A 20,323-nucleotide genomic window follows, 5' to 3' on the forward strand; every position below is an offset into this window, starting at 1 on the left:
AAAAAAAAAATTATTAAACCAAAACTTCATGTCCTGAAATGTGTCCTCTTATCCACGCCATTGCCAAACAATCTGGCAGTGTGGACAGGACAATGGTCTTTCAGGGGAAAGCCCAAAAGTAGGCCGCTTACCACTTGCGGCTTTTTGGGCAATGATTTGTTTTTCAATCCAAACAGCCATTCCCTTGAACTAATTTGTACTTTATCCTACACAACTGTGAATAAAATGACTGAAAAGGAGCAGAAGAGAATGGAAGGTCACCGTTAAAAAGTGGAAAAAAAAATGGCTTAAATTTGCAGTCCTTAAAAGCACGGTCATTAACACAAATTTAGGCTTAAAGCCACGTTCTCCCGCAGGCTCCCCAAACTAGCAAAGAATAAATTTGAAGAATGTTCTGCCAATCTCTCCTACAGCTTGTGATGGAACAGCCTGAATATCATCTCCTGCACGCTGACCTCTCTTATATTTAATTTAATTCCTTCTACAAACAATGTGGTCAACTTGTCTTTACTCAGCAGTATTCTACCCGAGTACAGCCAATAAATTAGGGCAAATGTCCAAAAAAGTGTGGCTCCCCGGTTTTTAGTCTTGATTATTTAAATATCCCTGGAACAGTAAGAAAAACATAAAAATAAGAAAAATCAGCCTTGGTTACTCTTATGCCTTATCTTTATGTTATAAAAAATGGAGAGAGGCAACGGTTCTAGAGGTATTCGGTTAACATGCTTCCGTTCTATTATCTGGACTATAATCTGGGCAGCAGCCATCCACAAAGACTAGCACAGAGCGAACGTAAAACACACACAGAATAAAGCATCAGGCTTACTCGACTTTGTTAATTTCATAACCAGACACCAACTAATTTAATATTCCATCACTGGACGCTCAAAGACTTTTCTTAATCTCTCCCCATTCCTGAACCACCCGGTTTCTCCGTGCATCTTTTCTTCCAATCCTTATTTAACAACGTCACCACGATTCCTTAGTTTGGCACCAGTTCCTAGAATGTCCTAAAAAATATTACGAAAGGGACCCCCACTCCATCCAAAAAAAGTTCAGCTGCACTCACCATCTTCAGCCTCTCCAAGGAACATTCCACCTTTGGCTTGGCTCTGGGGCCAAAATTCATATGGAAAATGCCTGCCACACTGACCTTTCTGCCACAGCTAAAGACACTGAACAATAATGAACACCATTCCTGTGCTTTAAAAAGTGCTCGGTTGCCATGACAACCCCTTCCATTCTTGGGCTAATTAGGGTGGTGTGGTTGTAGGATTTCATACAGCCCAGGGAGGGAGGCAGGGAGGGAGGGAGCCACCAGGAGTGGCCGCTCCTTCCAGGCTCGCACTGCGATTGTGTTTCTGGCCCTTCCTAGTAATTTAACCAGGAAGGGGGGATCTAGAGGCAGATTGTCTCCATGGGCAACCCGCACAGCACTCATGAGTTTGGGGGGGGGGTAAGCCTGTATTTCCATCAGTGCTTCTCTTTTTAATTTCTACTTCCTTCTCTGGTGAATTTAATGTTCAAAGATGACCCAGCTGGGGGCTGGCCACGTCACAGCTTACAGGATTTTCCTTCCCAAACTTCCCCAGCGCACACGTCTTCCCTGGGAACTAGTCTTCCAGGGCTGGAGTTTGCTCTGACGGTGGCTGCCTCAAGTTTTGATGGCAGCAGATAACACGGACTTTGCAAGTAACAGTTATAAAACAGTCTGGGCTTTAAACACCTACTGTGTGCAAGGGTCCATGGTTCGTGCTTGAAGACTAAAAAGGCGGGGGGGGGGGGGCGCTAGATTTTTTTTCCTTTAATCAACAACCCCCGCCAGGGTGCTGAATTTATTACAACTGATGAACCCACACCGGCCCACCACCAGCACCCGGAGCCCACACTTTACAGGGCTCGCTATTGCGCAGCAAAGGGGTCTGATGCACAAGGACATACATCCACCATTAGAGGAGTTAGAGGGTCGTACAGAGTAGTTCCACTGCCCTAAAAATCCTCTGGGATCCGCCTACTCATTTCTACCTCCCCCAACTCCTGGGCAAGCACTAATCTTTTCAGGTTCCCCTTAATTGCTTTTTTTAACATTTAATTTTTAATTTTTTTTTTAAAGATTTTTAAATTTATTTGAGAGAGACAGAGAGAGAGAGCACGATCAGAGGGCGGGGGAAGGCAGGGTAGAGAGAGAAGCAGACTCCCCGCTGAGCAGGGAGCCCAACATTTAATTTTTTAAAGAGCAGTTTGAAGTTCCCAGGGATACTGAGAGGAAGATCCAGAGATTTCCGTCAGGCCCCTGCCCCCACATGCGTAGCCCCACAGGGGCTGCATTCTGTTTCCCAGAACCCTTCCATTTAGAAGGGTGGCAGGTATACCAACCCTCATTCTTTACATAGCAGAAAGCCGCATATAAAACCATATCAAACATTAAAATTAAGCTCCTCAGGAATGCAGAAGAAAGCCAAGTATGAGGACGTGGGGAGACACATAATTTGAACCCAGGTCTGACCCAGCATCTGGGCTCTACCATGGGTTCACTGCGGCAGGGGAACGGCCCTTCTACGGAGAACGCAGCACAGACAACAGCGACGAGGCAGAACGAGGACCCGGCGTGTCCCGTGGTTAGTCTGGGACAGAGCGGGGTGCGGGCGACCTGGGCGGCTGTGCTTCTTGTGTCCAGCTTTGATGGCAACTGTTTTCTAGATAAGGAGCCAACCGAGGCTTAGGGTGAGAGAGAAATGCAGCCAGACCTGAGGTGTACAAGGATCCCTTTGTTGGCAGCGTCAAAACGGGAAACAAGACCGGACGAGTGGCCGGGGGTATTCTGATAATCGGGCTCATCATGAAATACTATGCAGCCATTAAGACCAAGACCACGTGAAAGCCGCACCAGTAGACTCGCAGGTCTTTGGCAAGCTGAGAAAAGATGCAGGCAAGTATGCATAACAGTCTCATTTTTGTAAAACAATGACCTCAGCAAAAAAACCTAAAGGAACAACAACAACAACAAACCACCAAACCCCAAAAACAACCCCTGCCCTATTTATTGCATGTGCATGAAGATACAAGCATACGTCGTTTTATCATGCTTCACAGACCCTGTGTTTCTCACAAATTAAAGGTTTGTGGCAAAGCTGTGTCAAGGCTGTTGGCACCATCTTCCCAACAGCATTTGCTCCCTTTGTCTCTGTGTCACATTTGGATGATTCTTGGAATATCTCAAACTTTTTCATTGTGACCAGTGATTATGACTTGCTATAAGCTCAGATTAAATTAAGTATTATACTTTTTTTAAGACATAATGCTACTGCACACTTAAAGGACTACAGAATAACTTAAGTCTAATGTTAAATGTCGTGGGAAACCAAAACAGTCATCTCACTTGCTTTCTGTGACATTCACTTCATTGCAGAGGTCTACAACCAAACCCGCAGTATCTCTGAGGTCCTCCTGTCTAAGTCTAGGTACACATGTGCAGAAAAGCACAGGAACACTCATGCTTGGTCCTTTCTGGGACAGGGGGTATTGTTGCGGACGCTGGGAAGAAAGGTTGCTAGGAATAAAAGGGAATGAAAAATTAGGCTGCACTGAGCGAAGAAAATAATCATGTATTTACAATATGATTATTCTACTTGGCTATATATCTTTGAAGATATTTAATAAGTAACATTTTTTTAACAAGGTAAAAACCCAGATATTGAGTGGATTCTAATGGCCCTGTACAGAATAGAGGGAAGGGAAAGAGAAGGAGGAAGATCAAGTGTGCAGCTCCGAGAAAGATACTTAAAAGTAGAAATTAGCTAAACGGCCACCAACAAATGAGGGCTTAGGGGTGCCCAGCTGGCTCAGTCGGTAGAGCATGTGACTCTTGATCTCGGGGTCGTGAGTTTGAGTCCCACAGTGGGTGTAGATTACTTTAAAAAAAAAAAAGAAAACAAAACAAAAAACCCAAAGGAATGGATAAATAAAATAGACCTATCTATTCACACAATGAAGTATTATTTGGTCTGAAAAGGAACAAAACACTAAAACACGCTACATGAACCCTTAGAACATTATAGTAAGTGGAAGAAGCCCGTGACAAAAAATCATGTGTGTATTATAGGACTCCATCCATATGAAATGTCCAGAAAGGGAACTGTGCAGACACTGAGTCATGGCTGCCTAGGGCTGGTGGAAGCAGTGGGGGTAGGTATGTGTCGGGGGGACGGGGTGGGGGGGCAGGCCAACAGTAGGGGGTTTCTTTGTGAGCTGATGAGAAAGTTCTAAAATGGCCAGTGGTGATGGGAGCACATTATTCATGAATATATAAAAACCCACCAAATTGTACACTTCAGATGGGTCAACTGTAGGTATGTGAATTCTATCTCAACAAAGCCAGTTTTTTAAAAAGTCTTTTAAAAGCCACACAAGACATGGAGGCATTTAAAATGGGTAAGCAGTGGGGCGCCCAGGTGGCACAGTTGGTTAAGCATCCCACTCTTGGTTTCAGGTCAGGTCTTACTTCAGGTCCTGGGATCCAACCCTGGGTCGGGCTCTGTGCTCAGCACGGAGTCTGCTTGAGATTCTCTCTCCCTCTCTCTCTGCCCCTCCTGCATGTGCTCACTCCCTCTAAAATACATATGTAAATCTTAAAACATAAATAAATAAAAATTTGAAAAATAAAATGGACAAGCAGCAATGGATGTGGAGGGAGTCTTCCTGGAGACAGGATTGAATGTATTTGTTTCAGGTAGGTCAGTTCTACAAATAATGATGATGATGATGATGATGATGATGATAATATTATTTGGGAAAACTATTTTCCCCTACCACCTTAAAAAGTAAGATTTCAGAATGTCCAGACGCAAATGACTGATTAGCAGAACATGCTAAGACCTACCCCAAAATCCAGTTATAAGCCAGTCCTATCTTCTGCAGCTTCAAGTCTAAAAAAGGGCAAGAGAAGTGCCGATACACAGGGACCCAGGACAAGGGAGGCTCTTCACAACCGGAGACAGAAATAAACGCATTTATGCATTAATGGATCTGATTACCCCGAACACTACCTAGCCTTTCATAATTTCATATATACTGCATAAAGATAATAAGGATGCCAGCGATTCTGGAAATTGCCCCCTGTCTACAGTACGAGGACATTCAATCCGTGCTTACAGAAGAAAACAGAGCGAGTTCATTACCGATGGACCCTCAAAGTTCTCATGCTTCTCAGCATTTGAGAGATGTCTCAGAAACCAGGCGAGGAGCCCTGAGAACTCAAAAAGAGTGGGAACCTGGCTTGCCATGCAGAGGCCCATTGGGTACGGGGGGGCAGTCAGGACTTCAGGGAGAAGGCATTTCTCTACTCTGATCTCGGGGGGGTGGGTTAGGACAGATGATTCTATCTTATAGACAAGGAAACCTGAAGTTCCTTCCTTAGACTGAAAGCAACCTTCCAGGTAACAGCACGAAATGCACCTGCCCCTGTTTGGACCCCACAAACATTTGGGTCCAGATTGGAGGCTGGCTCTAATCTGCTTAGAAAATAACATGGCAGCAAAGCATAGGCCTGAAACCAAACATGGGATCTGAGCATTATACCAACAAGTGCCTTCCTTACTATCCTTAGTAGCTCAATAGAAAAAAAAAATTTGACTTTCTATCTTATAAGACTTAATTTCCCACCCCTCTGGTAGACTTTCTCAAAGTGAGTAGTGTAACATTCTAAAATTAAAGAGTTCTATTTTTTCCTGTTTTGTTTTTTTTTAATGGATCCTGACCTAGTTTCTCTATGTGAAATATCTTCGCCTTTATTTACACACATATTAGGTCTGCAACTGAGGGACTTATCTCATAGCCCACATTATGTTGGATTAGTCCCTGCCATCCTAAGGAATAAAAAACAATCTATTTAGTACAAAGAACCCTTACATGATTCTTTATTTTGGTAAGTAAATATTACAGAGTAGGGGAAAGGCCCAACTAACCTTAAATAGAGAGGATTTACTATCTTAGGTGTATTTGCATTACCATTACTGGATATACTTTTTACTCTATTCACCTTTAAACATTAACCTCACCTCTGATAACCCTTCTTCAACTGCAGAAAAATCCAAGGTTCCAGAAAGGCTTATCCAAAGTCAATTACGTTACACTAATAAACTATCATTCCCAGCCCTGTAAATGACTGAGAAAGTCTTACAATGGCACGCCTGTCCTCACCTTACTAATTAACCAAAAAATTAATTAAAAAAAAAAGATGCAAGACCTCTCCATCTTTATTTGCTGTGTTTGCTACATCAAACTATCGAAAGCGGTCCATAAATATTGAACCCAAGTTTATCGTGCTTTGAAGAGCTTTCAAAAGCGGGGTTACTAAACCGGCAATATAATTTTCCTGACCTTGAACGGGCACTAAACAAAAGCCCATTAAACTAGCGACAAAAGCTCTTTGTACTTACATCAGTCATTTCACTCCTGGGCTGTTAAACACTTTGCACAGTTGTTGCCGCTCACTGACTTCCCTTCGGAGCAGAGAGGCAGAAACTAAGTTCCCCTAGAGAAGAGGCAACTCCCCGCGTCCCCCCGCCCCCACCCCAGGTGAGGAACAGGAAGCAACACCGTGACATTGACTGCCAAACGCTGTGGTCAGTCCTGGAATCAGATCAGAGAGCATGGAAATTTCTCCCTCCCGGGGCACAGGCTTCGCGCCAAAGCCCCCCGGCCGAGCACAGTCACCAAACGCTGGACTATTACACCCGGAAGCGGCTGCGTTCACCTCAGAGCCTCACAAACCCCCACTGCTCAACAGGAAAGGAGGAGCCAGACCAGAGAAAACACACACACACACACACACACACGCACGCACGCACACGCACACATGCACGCATGCACACTTACAGAATCCTTCCGAGGCGTAGTCCCCTGGTTAACCAACTCCCAGCACACACCACACCAAACTAAGGCAAAGGCTCCAATTTCCCATTCAAGGCCCCGCCATATGGCTCCAGTCTGCCTTCAGTCAACACACAGCTAGGTCAACGCGACATCTCGTTCACATTCTAGAGAACCCTAGATGTTTCTGGACTAAAGCTGTCACTTCCTGTCTTCCTCAGCCAGAGCTAGCCTCACCACCTAGATGTTCTCCCGTGGTCTCTGTTGAGTTTCACGGATATTTTAGGGGTCTTCCATACACACCCTCTTCAATGCATAAATCTGTTCCTGAGGCACCTGACTGGTGCCATCTGTCACCTCCCCTTCCCTTGGTAGCACACATGTACTTGCTTTAGGATATGACCTCGACCTTGCATCTTCTCATGTATTTTTGCATGTGTGTCTGTTAGACATACCCGTGTGAAGTCCCCATTAGATGATACATTCCCTCAGGGGAGGGTCTGAATTTTATGAATTTGTCACTAACTTGCCTCCCTGACATGCCACATACATACGTACTTAAACTACGGTGTTGCATAAATTAAACTGGGGTTCTCTTTACAGCCTTCTCCAATGTACTTATTTGGCAAGGACTCAGAAATAATACCAAAAGACCGTTCGTAAGAGGAAAAATTGATTAACTTCTCTGTGAAAGACACTGTTAAGAAAATCAACACACTGGGAAAATATTTTTAAAATATTTATCTGAAAAAATACCATATCCAATATAGGGCTATCCAATATAGGGATGATTACTACTCAAGAATATGAAAACCACCACCCGATGTAAAAAGGAGGGAAAAGACCTGGACACTTCACCAAAGAAGATTTAGGGACAGCTACTGAGCATATGGAAAGATACTCCATTTAGGAAATTGCTGATTAAAACAACGACATCACCACACACCTGCTAGAATGATTAAACCCGGAAAACCGAAAATACCCAGTGATGGCAAAGATACAGGAACAGTAATTCGTAGTTGGTTGGATGCAAAATGATAGTCAACTTGGAAGACAGTTTCTCATAAAGCTAAACACCGTTTTCTATGATCCAGCAAGCGTGTTCCTAAGGATGTAGCCAACCGAACCGAATGCATGACACCCGCAGGTTGAATGTTCCCGACAGCTTCATTCACGGCTGTCAAAATTCAGAAGCATCAGGATGTCGTCCAGAGGTGAACGGCCAAAGAAACTGTGGGATAGCCGTATCACGGAACAGCATTCAGAGATTTTTAAAAGATACCGAGTTTCCCCAAAACCTGGAGGGAACTTAAACACAGTAAAACAGACTGAAATGAGCAGATACGTCTACTGCCTGATTCCAATTAGATGGCAGTCTGCATAAGGCAAAGCTACACAGACAGCAGAAGCAGCAGTGGTTCCCAGGGACTCAGTGGGAAGGGAATGAGTAGGTAAAGCACAGGAAAATTTTAGGTTGGAGAAGCTGTTCTGTCGGATCCTGTGATGGTGGATACACCCCATGATAGATACATCTGCCAAGATCCGGAGAATTTTAATGCACAAGAGTGAACTTTAGAGGATACCAGGAAGTGATCTATATTGTAATAAAAGAATCTCAATGTATTACAGAGGCGTGAAAGGACCTCATTGAAGGACTGGGGGCGGGGCCCTCGTAAGCACCTTTGGAAATGGGCTTCGTAAGACTGAGGGCAGAGGGAGCCACACAGGCACTGCATTACAGCTCTGAGAGTTCTTCCCTGGGAATGACAGGTTCACAATTCGCTCCTGCTCTACAATTAAACAAATAGATGGTGGGAGCCAGGTTTCTCAATATTGGAGTGCAAATTTTGCATGAAAACTTTAACAAATTCTATCCAACCTGATCAACCTGAGTTGATGACTTTTATGAAAACAGAAGCAGAGGGCGCCTGGATGGCTCAGTCATTAAGCATTTGCCTTGGGCTCAGGTCATGATCTCAGGATCCTGGGATCGTGCGCCCCATATTGGGCTCCCCACTCTGCAGGAAGCCTGCTTCTCCCTCCCCTACTCTCCCTGATTGTGTTCCTTCTCTCACTGTGTCTCTGTGAAATAAATAAATAAAATCTTTAAAAAACAAACAAACAAAAAACAGGAGCAGAGAAACTCTGTTCTGGTGCTGGCTTAACTGGTCCTCTTAAGGATGCCAGCCACAAGGTCCAAGCATTCCTCAAAACGTGTTTCTGGAGAACATGCCCGAAAAACAGCTCAATATCCCATTCCCTTTTTTAACTACTTATAGGACCTAACCAGAATGTGTTTCTATAGGAGATGGTTCTACTACAAAATACAATGACATAACTTTGCTGTATCAAGTTTGAGGATGACTTAAAAGAAATTGGGAAATAAAAGTAGTCTCATTTCTCCATTAAATTATGGTTAAATGACAGAATAATGCACCCAAAGGTTGGTTGTTTTGTTTTGTTTGTTTGTTTGTTTTTAAATCAGAAACACGGAGAATGTATACGGCACAAATCCCACAGCTCTCCTGCAGAAAACCACTCTAGCCAGCTTCCTGAGTCTCTGTCTGGACATATTCTATGCATGTACAAACACATGACTGTTGTGCCGTCTGCACACACCTACAAGCACATACAGGTACGCACACATGCTTTGTTGAAAGAAAAAAAAAGCAAATGAAAATATGCCCTACATTTTGTTCTCACCTAAAGGCATCGCTGTTAGGACACGCAGGTGTCCCACGTTCTTTCCATTTCATCAGCTCCCTAGGGAGGACGTTTCAGTGGTTCCTACTCTTGGCTGTATTCTATTCAGATTTTACTGAATGGAAGGAAATTTCAAAAGTGGAACAGCAGAGTCCCCACACCAGAGCGTTTCCTGTCCACACCTCCATCCTGGCCCTCAAGAGTGCCTTTGTTTTATGGTGAATGCAGTCCTGTCCTTGTGACGGCCCGTGGTTAGGAGCACAGAGAGCTGCAAGGTGATCGCTCTCACGTCTCTGCCCAACCTGGGCCTCTAAGGGAACAGAGTTAGAGAGATGCCTCGTGTGTGAGAGAGGCTTTGTTCTAGGACAAGATCACCCCGAGGGACGCCCTCAGCTCCCACTTTACATGGTGTCCCTGTTAGTTCGACATCTTACTCAATCAGAAAGTCATCACTGATCAGACTCCGGTAACTTAATTCTGTCGGTCTTCTATGCCGAGTGTCATAATTTTACCTTCTAGCATGTCAGACCATGTAAATTTGGGAGTTTATGTGTCACACTACATAACAAGGTCATTTAACGGCATTTCTAGTCCAAAGGACACATAAAATCTACTGGGATGGATTATAATAAAAGGCTGTGTCTTAAACAAATTTAATCAAAATAGCAGCTACTACTCATTGAACAGGGGCTGTGTTTCCACCAACGGATTAAGCATTCTACAGGCCTCTCAATCCTTCCAACTGCCCATGAGGATCAAATTAAATGTGTAATATAAAGCCAAGACAGCCAGCTACTCAAGAAATGCTACTAGCTAACATTTGCGAAGCACTTTGCAAGTTCTAAACCCGTGGTATGTGCTCATTTCGACCATCTGGGAGGCCAGCAAGGCAGCTCGTGGTGTTTTCAGGCAACAGGTCCAAAGAATGAGTGACAGAAGTCCCATCGCATGCCAGTTACCAGGACAGGCGCCACTTCTAATACCGGAATCCCTGCAGATTCTGCCCAAGTATCCTCAGAGCGCAGGAGCTCCTCTCCTCCTTGAAAGCAAGTCCACGTCCAAAGTGACCTTGTGCGGGCGGCTGCTGTGACCACCTGCGGGCAGCCGATCAAAGTGAAGCACTTCTAGCAGTAATACCGCAGTACTAGCAGAACTAACACCATCTTCAGCAGTAATACCAGTAATAAGGAGCAGCAACAAGGAAGGCTAACATTCCAGGAACTTGCCACATGCCAGACATTACACTAACTTTATACAGCTAGCTTTTATTGAACTTTTTAAGATTTTTATTTTGAAGTAATCTCTACACCCAACTTGGGACTCCAATTTACAACCCCGAGATCAAGAGTTGCATGCTCAGGACGCCTGGGGGGCTCAGTCGCTGAATCATCTGCCTTCGGCTCAGGTCATGAACCCAGGGGCCTGGGACTGAGTCCCGCATCCGGCTCCCTGCTCGGCGAGGAGTCTGCTTCTCCCTATGCCTGCTGCTCCCTCTGCTTGTGCTCTCTCTCGCTGACAAATAAATAAATAAATAAATAAAATCTTTAAAAAAAGAGTTGCATGCTCTACCAATGGAGGCCAGCCAGGCACCCACTTTAATTTTACGAACTCTGTAAGGTAGGAATCATCATTGCCCCCATGTTCAAGGTGCATAATCTGAGAGGGTAACTTTTAAGCGTCACAAAGCTGCTCCAAGACAGAGTCAGGCATAGTGAGGGCCAGGCCAGCACCACAAACCCCTGGCTCGCCCCGTCTGCCCTAGAAGGTGCCAAGTTCAGGAGGTGGGATGGAGAGTTCCTGTGGTCCCAAAGTTTTCATTCTTTAACCATGGACTTTGTTTCCTGGTACATTTTCCCTGGATATTCTTGAATGAAAGTCATCACAATAGCTGTGTTGGTAGCAGATGTCACACCAAATCAGAAGTCAGCTTCTGAGGATTAAACTTCAAGGAGACAGTACACTTCATTAGGGCAGGGGCTGGCCGACATCAGCCTGCAAGCCACATCTGGCTCACCACCTGGTTTTATAAATACAGTTTTCTTGGAACACAGCCACGCATTGTCCGGTGAATTCTTTCACAAGACAATGGCGAAACCTGGAATATTGACTATTTTGCCGGTTGGCAGGAGAAGTATGCCAACGGACCCCAGAGGGAACGAAAGCCAGGTAAATAGTGCCATCAAAGAGTGCAAACTAAATTGTAGTCTGCACGAATTATGTAACAGATTTCAAAAAAATCAATACAAGAAGAAATGTAGAATGCCTCATTAATAATTTTGAAATTTAGTTCATGTCGAAATAACATTTTGGATACATTGGGCTAAAGTATATTATTAAAACTAACTTCACAAAACTAATTTCTTTTTGTGTTTCCACATAGCAGTGGGAAAAATTTTAAGTGACGTATATACAGGTCTCCTACTTTATTTCCACTGGACAACATTGCTCTGACAAATGAGGCTGAGTCTGACTCTAGGAGGACATGGAGGAAAAGAGCAAGATCAACATTATAATTCTATTTGCCTTGGATACTTGGAGCATATCATTACATAAAATGAACTGTCAGACTCTTAATACAAAGCTTAAGAGACCAAATCAAAACATATTACTTTTCACTGAAGACATGATCCATTATTCAAAGATGAAAAAACATGCAAAGAACGTGAAAGACACCCCAAGTAGTTTCCATGGGGCTAGTGATGCTAAAGAAATTAGACATGAAGAATTTCCATGAACTCCAAATAATATACAAAATATCAACACAATTCTCAAACAAAACATGTGTATTCTATTTTTCCTAATAAATTTATATGGAGTTTCTAACATCACTCCAGAAGCCTCCTAGGACATTCAGTTGGCTTTATTTTTAACAGGCCACTGAACCCAGCGTCTTTAGCATCTATAAAAACAATAAAAAGTGCACCACTGCGGGGGATATGTAATAAAGCTAGACCGGAGAGGCCAGAAAAGGGGCACCCCCCCCATCTATTTGTTCCCCAAACCTGGCAAGTAAATGCCTGGAAAGGCTACAGCTAAGGGCCAGCTCCCTGGTGTTCAGAACAAGCACTCTGTCCTTAATTGTGTCCGTGGGACATTTACCCATTTGAGTCTCAGCGACCATTGTGCTCACGTCACATGCTTGTTTCCAAACCCCACCAATGGCCCGAAAGCCACACGTATTTAACGTTTGGTCAAATGCTTCCTTGGGTTACAAGAATGCAAAAGCCTGCCCTCCTCCACAGACTCTTTCTTCCATTCTTATTCCTTTCCGGTTTCCTGCTTTTAACAACCGCCCGTGCACCTGCTGCTGACTTGTGTTCCCCTCCAAGGCCATGCGTGCAGGGTACTGCACATGCCTGTGTTTCCTTCCTTCCTTTCCTGAACATACTGGACACAGACGCCCCCAGCCCTGCCTCCCTCTGGGCCCTGAATTCCCAGCAAACCCCGCAGGAAGTTCCCAGCCTTCAGGCCTGCACGCCAGACCCTTCCTGGGGGACGAGCTACCTGGGGCTTTCCTGTGGACGCCCTCCACCCCTCACGTGGGGAAGACAGAAAGCAGCATGTTCCTGCAAAAGGGAACCCCTGGGCTGTTTAAATAGAGTTGTTATTTAATTCTCACTACTGGGGGTAAAAGCTAAGCTTTTCTCCTTGATTTAACTACCAAACAGCAAATAATGGTGTCTAATATTTAAATATGGGCTACTCCGCATAAAAGATCTTCTTTACCTTGATCAAATCTCCCACTACCCTGTAAATAAAGGCAAGTGGAGAAGTTAGGAACAGGATTTCCTTATAGACATGAAAGAAGTGGATCAGTACAACTCGAATGACTTGCCCAAAGTGACGTGGCTGCTAAGCCCTCGATGCTCAGCGCTAGGACCTGTAAGTAGATTCCACGCTCTTCCGTACGTGCTCTTCTTCCTTACGGAAAAACCAGAAGAGCGTCCCTCCAAGTGTGGCTGGTGACAGGTGCCGCTCCACAATGAGACAGACACCAGAAGTGGGAGCAAAGCCCTCTGGACCTTCAACAGCAATAAGACATGGACATGCCCTTGAATGTCCTACTCCACGACAGACTGGCAATAAAAAAGGACTGCTCTCTGGCCACATACAGTGTGAGAAGGGCTGTTCTACAAGATACCAATGTCAAGGTTGGGTAATGCTTATAAGAAATTCCTGATAATCATGTGTACACAATTTTAATTTTGCATAATTCCCGTTTTATTGTTTAAACGTCAATCAGGCTCAACAAATACGGGGCGCCTGGGTGGTTCAGTCTGCTTAAGGGCTTCCTTCCGCTCAGGTCATGATCCCTGGGTTCTGGGATGGAGCCCCTCCCCCACATTAGGCTCCCTACTCAGCGGGGAGTCTGCTTCTCCTTCTGTCCCTCCCCCTGCTCATGTTCTCTCTCTTGTTAAAATCTTTTTTTTTTCCCCCAAAATTTTATTTATTTATTTGACAGAGAGAGACACAGCAAGAGAGGAAATACAAGCAAGGGGAGTGGGAGAGGGAGAAGCAGGCTTCCTGTGGACCAATAAGCCTGATGTGGAGGGCTTGATCCCAGGACCCTGGGATCATGACATGAGCCAAAGGCGGATGGTCGTCCGAGCCACCCAGGCACCCCTCAAATAAAGTCTTTTAAAAAATTTAAAGTAAGTGTATTTATCTAACTCCTTCCTCAAAACTGCTACAAATATTAAATGTCCATTCAGAAAACCTGATATCACACCCCAAAAAGTTCTATGAACTGTACACAAGTTACAAATATTTTTCTATTTCCATCTTTCCATCCTCATCTTCTCTACTCCTCATGTAAAGTTTTATTCGCTGGTAGGATTCATCAACCCTCCCTTGCAAAGAGAACTCCCACTGGACTCAGGGCAGCTGTCTCAGGACTGAGATCATTCCAAGCCAACTGGGCAAACCCATCCACCTTGGATGGTGACATCATCATGGGAGAGTGAGAGATTTTCACTCTCCCAAGCTTCCTGTGGAGTGGGGGCAAATCTACTGAGGGGCTCCTGGGAAGATTTTTCCTTCCTGATAAAAGGAGAACTGCTCTTCTGGCCCTGCCTTGATTCCTTTCACGGGTTAGTATTTACTCTAAGAGGACCACATCTTCGTTGGCTTGATTCACAGATGCATCCCAAAGGGACAACAGATACTCAAAAACTAGGTGTTAACCAAATGAAGATATTCTGTGAGGATGTGATGGTTGCCCCTACGGCAGCCATTCTGCAACCTTGAGGAAGGACAAAGAGAACTGCAGACACACTGATGTGAAGACCCAATACTGTGGGGCCGGCCTCTAAGCAAGTGTTTATAAAATATGATACTTATATGTATAAATTGTACACGTCATTGTCAGCTGAGTTATTCTGTGTCTTGTCACTTAAGAGTCAAGGTTTTTCCAAAAGGAGACTGAGGGGTAGGAAGTGTGTTTGACCCACCTGTACCACCTGCGGTTAGATGAAAGAGGTCCTGTAGAGGAAAGGAAGGATTACTCCTGGGAAGGAAGGGGCACCCGTGGGGAATGGGCTTAGGCTCCAGAAACATCCAGATCCCTGGTGGAAACACAAGGTTGCTGTATAGCTGAAACTGCTACTGTGGTTGCTACGGTAAACTCTGAAAATATCCAGAAGGCAGAGCAGAGCAGAGGTCATCACCAACAACATGAGCTGGTATATGATGCTAAAGCCAGAGGGACATCACAGGGCTGTGGTCACGTTCAAATCTAGGTCAGAGAGGTCAGAATCAAAGACAGAACGCATGGACCGAGGGCCCCATGGCCACAATGAGAACCATGAGTTGGTGGCCTCATCTGAAGCAGCCAAAGAGCCAAGAGGCCCGGGACAGGGTTTTTCCTGGGAACACTGTACTCAGCACATAGCAAGAAGCCAGTAGAGGGAGGGAAGGAGGAGGGGACATTGTGGAGGAGGGCGGGCGAGTTCACTAGTGACAGATGCTGTTGGTCTGGTCCTCAGGGGGATTACAAGGCGAGGCCACATGCTGGAGTGGGAAGGTTGACATCAGGTTCAGGAGTGTGGGAAGGCTTTGAGGGCGGGGAGGTCTCTCTCCTCCTCTGGGGCTGACACAAACATGCCCTAGAACCAATCAGACCACATTTCTTGATATCCTCCAGCAACATGATGGGACCAGAGAGGATGATGTGGGCATCATCTAAGACAAGGCTGGCAATCTGGACAAAGGTCAATGAGCCCAGGGTCCTCACCAAAGCCCCAAGTTCATAACTAAACCGCTCTCCTCCCTGCCACAGGCTGCTGTTTTTATGTCTGGGCTCGAGCAGAGATCTTTCAAAGCAGGTCACTTAGGATCTGACCACTTCTAAAAATATGTATGCTGTGTTCCAATAAAAAAAAATAAAAATTTAAGGCCCACCAATGAATCCAACTGGCACAAAAAGTGAAATTTCAGGGTGAATCCATGGGGAGATTAAGAGAATCTAGGGGACTGAGGCCTGGGCAAGGAAAAGAAGCAAGTCCCCTCAGAGAAAGTGCTAACAGGGGAAGGACAAGAGGGTGGGCTGGCAGGGTGCATGTAAATTCCAAATAGGTCATACGAATTTAAAATAAGAAGGTGGGAGTTCAAGATATATCTGAATCTATAAATCGGATCTGGAGAGTCAATTAACATGTGTTGAAAGAGACTCAGAAAAACAGAGAAATGGGTGGGGGTGGGTGGGCAGGAGGGAGACCATAGGTTTGTTCTAAATCATCCACAGACCCCAGTAAAGATGACAGAATGTCCGATCTGCAGCATTAATCCCATCTGGAAATCCTCATAAAGCAGCCTCCCTCCTGGGTATAATCTGTTGCCATTTTATCTAATGAATATAATTAAACCCTTTATCTTGCTAAACTAAACCTCAATCTCGCTGTTCATCTCCATTCTGTTTCAAATGCTCCGTCCACCATACTGAATAGGTCAGATGCCCTTTTATTCACACTCGCTCTGAAAAATCAGGCTAAGAAATACACATTAGAAGGGCAGCTGTCTCTCTTTGCAGACGCTGGCAAGGAGGCACCAGCCAGGCACGAAACCGCTGACGTAGCCGTGGACTGGACCGACTCACTTACACAGTCACCAAGGTCATGCCAATGCTGCAAGGATGCTGAGCCCGAAAACAGAAGAGCAGGGGATGGGACACGTGCCCTGTGTGGTCCTCCATGCTTCAATGTCCACAGCCTGGAAAAATCTGCCAGACAGACGTCTCTAATGCTTGGCCCAAGTTTTTTTTACAGTGTAGCGTTACCTCCGTTGGTACTAAGATAGACCGTCATGGGAGCAGCAACTGGTCTACAGATAACGATCAGGAGAACAGACAACAGACCAGTGGTCTCTTGCTTTCAGGTGTTGAACTTCAGGGTCAAAAGACTTCTGAGCCACTGAGAGACAAAGATCATTCACCATTTGTAAGTTTAAGGAAGGAGATGGAGGAAAAGGGGCGCTCCGAGACACCTGCTACAAGGGCAAGTCAGGACGGAAGGGTCTGAACAGTTCTAAAAAGCATGAAAATAAAAATGGAAACTGGGAAAAATCTGAGCCCCCAAGGGGAGACGTCAGTTATTAGAAGGAGAAGGATTTCATCAGATGCCTGTTAGCTGAGGTCTGGAAGGGGCATGAGAATTACCCCATCCCGTTGCCTCGCTTATGTAGGGAAGGAACAGAAAGTGGGCCACTCCGCATTCGCCTAGAGAAGACAGCTAAGGAAGGAGCCGCTGCTCTGATAATGGATGTAGCAGACTTATAAATATTCATGATTATGGGCGGGGTTATCAGAAAAAAAAGTCAAAGAAAAGAATTTTACTTGAAAACTCTTCAGCGCAGCCTGTCCCTGCGGGGAAATGGTCATGTGCTTTGCAAGTCCTTGGTAAATTCTACTTTCTAGAAGGAAAATGAAGGCCTGGTGAGAAGGGGGTGCCGGTGAGCACAGCCTCCCTCCCAGGAGTCCTTTCTCTTGCTTATTCATGTATTAAAGTGGTTGTCTGCAAGTCGTAATGGGAAATTAGCCAGCCTTAAACACAGCCAATATCTGCTAAGTAGAAATTAAGAACAGCACAAAATATTCCACTGAGCGCTTGGGCGTTGCTAGGAAACGGGAGGTCAGGCAATGCTTGAAGGCCAGGTTCTTCCCATCCCTGGGCCTCGACAGGGCTCCTGGCGGGCCCCGCAGCAGCCAGAGCCAGGCCTCACGTCGGATGCCACCCCCGCTGCCACACTGCCCCCCACACGGTTAAAGAGCCCAACGGGTGCCGTGCAGCCCAGCACGTTTCTCCATGACCCTGGTGCCTGAGTGAGAATCAGTATGACAGAGTTTTAAGCTGAAGACTCTTCCACTACCTAAGCAAAATGGTAAAAAAAAAAATAAAAGGAATATGTATAGAGACAGAGCAAACATGTTCCGAAATTCGAGAAAGACACAGTGAACAGAAGACAGGCAAGACAATGAAGTGTTCTTTTTCTCCTCACCTGTCCTCAGAATGATCTAACCTGTCCACTTCCTTCAGGGATCCATTTGGCCGTAACCACCACCCCCATTCTAAAAATGAACACAGGTCCTTAAATTCTACTTGCGGGTACAGTGTCAACTTCAGTGAGAGGAAATGAACGCCTCGATTTGCTGGGACCACCACACAGTCACCATAGGTGGGCTCTTCCAAGACACATGCACATCGCCTCCTTCCATAATGACCAGCAGGATAATTATCATCAGCGGCCACCATGTGCCAGTCTGAACTGGGGGTTCTGTAGACATGATCACAGTCAGTCCTGTAACCACCCTAAAAAAGGGTGACTTCTGGGACACCTGGGTGGCTCTGTTGGTTAAGCATCTGCCTTCGGCTCAGGTCAAAATCCCAGGGTCCTGGGATCGAGTCCGGCGTTGGGTTCCCTGCTTTAGTGGGCGGCCTGCTTCTCCCTCTGCACGCCGCTCCCCTGCTTGTGCGTTCACGCTGCCTCTGGCAAATAAATAAAATCTTAAAAAAAAAAAAAAAAAAAAAAGAGGGGTGACTTCTATCCTTATTCCATCCATGAGAACACAGAGGACTTAAAAGACCAGTGACATGTGGCTGGCGACAGTGAGTGCAGCATTTTCTGTAAAACCTCACTCAGTCCACCGAAATACACAGCCTCTTGGTGCATCTTCATTAATTACTGTAATCCAATAATGTTTAAGGAATAAACCGTTTTATCATCCTGTCACCCATTTATTGTCTAAAGGACAGACTGCCTTACTCACCAGCAAATAGCAAAAAACAAATAAATAAATAAATAAATAAATAAATCAACATGTTCTCTGAGAATTATGACAGCCTTGCAGCGTTAGCCCCAGAATATGTAGAAAAACGGGCCCGGTTTGGCTTACTGCTAGTCGCTGTGCTGGAAAGGGTAGGTACTGAGTTAAAGTTCTGTGATTTAGGCAAAAAAATCACAAGACTGTAACAACAACGATGATAGATGCCAGAGAGCGTTTCACAAATGCTCCTGGGTCCGTCTCCCCGTTCCCCCCATCAGTGTTTTGGCATTTGAGGCTGCTCAGGGATCATGAACAGAAACAGAAAGGATTCAGACATAATCTGTTCACATCTTCGATGCTTCCTAGATTTTAGCGCCCAATCCTCAATAGAGTTAATATGCAATGGAAGGGTGTCTATCCCTTTATGCCCCCACAGCAGTGCCCCCCTTTGTGGCTTACAGTCCTCCCAGCACCGGGCAGAGGGCGATCTGTGTGTGAGACTGGTCACCCAAATGACCAGAACAGAGAACGAAAGCCCGTGCACTCCAGCCAGTGGCTAAAGGTCCTTCCAATAGCTCAAAACCACCTTCTCAATCATAGAACTACGTCAACAGGTTGTAACAAGGAGCGTGGATGTGCTGGGAGTAGGCAAGGTGAGTCATGCAGAACAAGTGATGATTGTATGGTGGTTCATTTTTTCTAATCGAGCATGAGAAGGGAAAGGCTTTCACTCTGCGGACTCTGGCAGAGCCCCAAGTGTATGTAATCCAGCCCCAGCTCAGCCCCAGACAGCAGGCGCTCCCAAGGAGAAATGGCCCATCTGCTGATGCCACCAGGCTATGGACAATGACTGCTTTAAGAGATGGTCAGGTACATCGTGTTTTACAGGTTTTTTTGTACCTTTTAGCACCTCTGATACCCAGCTCGGAGGACTGACAGGTGTGTTAGAATCCTAAGAATACAAACCGTATGACGTCACAACAAGGTCCAAACTGCCTTCCCACCTCCACAAAGGACCTCAGTTCCTTAATTTACATGGCACCTGGGAGAAAAAACCCCTAGGAGCTGCAAGTGGGGTCCGATAAAAATTCAACAGTCCAAGCTTTACGGGAATTGATGTAATGTCATCAATGAATCAAATATATAGGCCAATGTTTCAGAGTTAATACTAAAGCAAATGAACCCTGAAAAACAGCAAAGGAGAGGAAAAGAAGCCAGGAGAATTTTCTTTCTGCAATTTCTCAAGCCGCAATGAACATACTAATGATGCTTTACTCTCAGCCCTTACAATCTTGTGGAATTTGACTTCCCAAAATTTGTTTCAGTGCTCTACTTCCGTATTGCAGTAACCTTAATTAAACTGTCCCAGTGGAAACAGTATCAAGGTATGTTAAACAGATTTCATATCCAAACCCTTACCCTTTAAACTCTGTGTGGCTGAAAAGCAGAAGTCTGTTACCTGATTTGAGGACGCATCTCCAAACTTCATTTTCT

The 20,323-nt window shown here is 45.2% G+C and overlaps 1 protein-coding gene across 1 annotated transcript in view; it reads right to left on the bottom strand.

The window, feature by feature from the left end:
* The window catches only part of LOC111153425 (myosin X), a 224,047-nt gene that overhangs the window by 49,145 nt on the left and 154,579 nt on the right, over positions 1 to 20,323 (bottom strand). The gene's annotated exons all lie outside the window — the stretch shown is intronic.

Source organism: Enhydra lutris, unplaced genomic scaffold (genome assembly GCF_002288905.1).
Source record: "Enhydra lutris kenyoni isolate GAN:26980312 unplaced genomic scaffold, ASM228890v2 scaffoldscaffold32, whole genome shotgun sequence".
Taxonomy (NCBI): Eukaryota; Metazoa; Chordata; class Mammalia; order Carnivora; family Mustelidae; genus Enhydra; species Enhydra lutris.